This window comes from Bison bison, unplaced genomic scaffold (assembly GCF_000754665.1).
Source record: "Bison bison bison isolate TAMUID 2011002044 unplaced genomic scaffold, Bison_UMD1.0 scf7180017864293, whole genome shotgun sequence".
Lineage (NCBI taxonomy): Eukaryota > Metazoa > Chordata > Mammalia > Artiodactyla > Bovidae > Bison > Bison bison.
Genome location: NW_011494865.1, coordinates 1,898,014 through 1,901,883, shown reverse-complemented (window position 1 = coordinate 1,901,883; position 3,870 = coordinate 1,898,014).

Here is a 3,870-nt window from a genome sequence, read left to right as displayed (position 1 = left end):
AGAAATACCCCATCTCCCGGGAAGCAAAGGCATTACCCATGTTTACTACCAGCAACAAAGTTATCTTGCTGTCAGCCCATCCATGCAACAAAGCCCAGAGGAACCCCTCAAACACACTGATTCTCCCATTTCAACTGAGTGTCCTGCAATTCAATTCTTTTTTTTTTTTTTTTCATATTTATTTATTTGCCTGCACAGTGTCTTCGTTGGGGCACGCAGGCTTTCTCTGGTTTCAGCGATCGGGGCTACTCTCTAGCTGCCGGCACAGGCTTCCCTTTGTGCTGGCTTCTCTGGTTGTGGAGCATGGGCTGTAGGTGCGTGGGCTTCAGTACTGCAGGGTGCAGGCTCAGTAGTTCTGGCGCACAGGCTTAGTTGCCCCAGCAGCCTATGAGATCTTCCTGGACCAGGGATCCAACCTCCGTCCCCTGTGTTGGCAGGTGGATCCTTAACCACCAGGAAGTCCCAGCAATTCAGTTCTGACACTAACTTGTGCCACTTATTAGACTCCACAACTAGAATTAGACCCCACAGGTTAAGGGCTCAGCCTCACAAGACAGTCCCCGCTTCAGCCCCCAGCCATAAATGGGGTCCCCAGGTTATCTGCACTTCTGTCCCACCACCTAGAGATCTGAGGGTTCTCACAATGCCCCCCATTCAGTTTGATCATTTGCTAGAAGGGCTCGCAGAACTCAGGAAAGAGCTGTCCTTACTATTACGTATCACCGTTTATCATAAGGAGGCAGGTGAACCGCCAGATGAAGATGATGTGAGACACAGGGTCTGAAGGGTCCTGAGCACAGGGACCTCTGACCCCTTGGAGCTGGGGGTGTGCCACCCTCCTGGCACATGGATGAGTTTACCAAGCCAGAAGCCCCCAGAACCCCATTATTTAGGGTATTTTTAAAATTGAGGTTTGAGTACACAGGCACAAGTGATTAGATTGTCAGTCGCTGGTGACTGAACTCAATCTTCAGCATTTTTTTCCCAGTAGATGGGACTGAAAGTTCCCATTCTCTAGGCACTTGGCTGTTTTTTCTGGCTACCAGCTCCCCTCCTGAAGCTTTTTAGCCCCAGTCCCTGGAGTTCCCATTAACAAACAAAAGACGCTCTTATCACTCAGGAAATTCCAAGGATTTTAGGGGCTCTGAGCCAGGAATGGGGCAAAGACCAAATAGATATATTTGGTATCTATAAAAATATATATATGTACATATATTTTATTATAACACACACACACACACACACACACACACACACACACATCTCTACTTTTCAACTGAGTTGCTGCCCAGGCCATTCAGACGGCAGGGCAGAATGGGGATCCCAGAGTTGCTTCTCTTTCTGGGATCCCTGTTCCTTCCTTCTCCCAGCATCTATGTTTATTGAGCATCCACTTTGTGCCAGGGCTGAGCTGCCCAGGTGGGGGTAGGGGTGGGGGTGGGCCTGGCCCCAACTGGTACCACTCTATGAGGTCCTGGAAGCCAAGCATCCACTGGCATAAAGTAGCCACTGAAGTCCCTGCTGTGTCTAGACTAGGGAACTCCATAGAGACTAATGGCCAAGTCAGTGGTGGCCAAGGGCTGGGGAGAGAGGGGAGTGACTGCTAATTGGTTGTTGACTAAAACTAAAACAGCCGGTTTCTGGGTTTTGTTTTTAACCAGCAAATGGGGTTATTGAGGACTATCAGAGAATTGCAATTCAGGACAAGCATGTTACAGCGTGTAACCTATAACCAAAACTATAACTAAGTCCAGAGACACAAAGACAGGACCATTCTTTATAGGAAAGGAGAGTTGGGCGGGGCTATGATAAACAAAGAGCTCATTGGAGGAAGCTGGGAGTTCCTCCAAAGTGTATTGGCTTTTCATTGGCTGAGTTGTTGCAGCCTCTCATTGGCTGGGCAGTTGCCGGGCAAGGAGGAAATCTTCCTTCTTCCTCCTGAAGTAGTAAAGTAACAACTTTCTTTCTGTTGGAGATGCAAGGTACATCTCTTCCTGTTTGGAGTCTGCGGATAGCAACGTGTGAGAGGGTGTGAGAGCTCCCCCTTCTTGCCATCCTGAATCCAACATAAAAGAGGTTTCATCTATTCATCAGGGTACTTGGGGTGATAGAAATGTTCCAGAACCAGGTAGTGGTGATGGTCACACAACACGGTGAATGCACTAAAAGCCAGTGAATTTTTTAATTTAAAATGGTTGATTTTATGATACATGAATTTTACTGCAATTTAAAACAATAAAGTGAATGAACTTAATATGAGTAATGTATATTTTAACCCAGTCTATCCAAAATGTTATTTTATTTATTTATTTATTAGAAAGATTTGTTTTATATATTTATTTTGACTGCACTAGGCTTTCGTTGCTATGCACAGGCTCTCTCTAGCTGTGGGGAGCAGGAGCTATTCTCTAGTTGCAACGTATGGGCTTCTAATTGCGGTGGCTTCTCTTGTTGCAGCGCGTGGGCTCAGTAGCTGTGACACACGGGCTTAGTCGCTCCATAGCATGTGGAATCTTCCCGGACCAGGAATCGAACCTGTGTGCCCTGCATTGGTAGACGGATTCTTAACTACTAGACCACCAGGGAAGCCCCCTAAAATGTTATTATTAGAACATGCAATCGATATAAGAAGTTATGAATGAGATATTTTATATTCCTTTTTCCATGTAAAGTCTTGGGATTCTGGCATGTGTTGGGCAATGCACTACGGCTCCATTTGGACTGGCCACATTTCAAGTTTTAGCAGCCAAGTGGGGTTGGCTACTCCCTCGTCAGACAGTGAGGCTCTAGAAGGAAGCAAGGCTTCAGAGGAGCCACCAGAAAGTAAACTTTTCACTGCAAAGCCCCTCCATTTGAGTGTGTGATTTGCTCATGGAGCCTCTGGAGTCTTGTCTGCTCTGGTCAGTCCTCCCTACCAGAGATGGGGAGAGTGGAGGGGGCTGAATGGAGCCCCTTCTCCCAAAGAGATCTCTGCCCAGATGTGAATGGGATCTTTGCAGACGTAATTAAGACCCTTGAGGGAATTCCCTGGGTGTCCAGTGGTAAAGGACTTGGTGCTTTCACTGCCGTGGCCTGGGTTCAATCTCTGATCTGGAAACTGAGATCCTGCAAGCTGCGTGCTTGCAGAAAAAGAAAAGAAAAATCATTAAAAAAAAGACTCTCAAGAGCATCCTGGATTATACAGGTGGGGGCCCCAAATCCAATGACAAGCGTTCTTATAAGATGAAGAGAGGATGCAGATACAAAGATGATGGAGGCAGAGATTAGAGCGATGCAGCCACAAGCCAAGAGCACTCAAGGACTGCCAGGTAAGGAGGAAAAAGTTTTTCTCAACCCTCTTAGGGTCCCTGGCTGGGTGTGGAAGTTGAACTGACAAAGATGAACAGGAGAGAAGGAAACACGTTTGACTGAATTTTTGCTTGTATAGAGGAGTCTTTACAAGAGTATACATACCAGAAGTGATCAAAACAGGAAGATTTTGTACCTTTGAGACAAAGAAACAAGTAAATTTGTGAAGAACGGGGAAGACAAAGGGGTTTGGGTTTGGGGTGGGAAGTGGAGAAATAACTAGGAAAAAGGTGAAATGAACAAACCTTTTTCAGATTTCGCGACCCCCAGTTCCCTGCCCTGGTGATAAGAAAGTCCCCCTTCCTCCTGGTACAGGGAGGCCACCTCTCCCATGGGAATTTTATTCTCCTGTTTCAGGGAAGAAGGACAAGGTCAGGGCAATCTTTCTGCTTCTGCTTGAGGTATTCAGCATGCTGGGGTACAGTATTCTGGGCTACAGTGTCCTGAGCTTCATCAACTGGAAGCCCCCAGAAGCTGGGAGAGGGGCAAGAAGAAGGTTCTCCCCCCGCCGAGCCTCTAGAA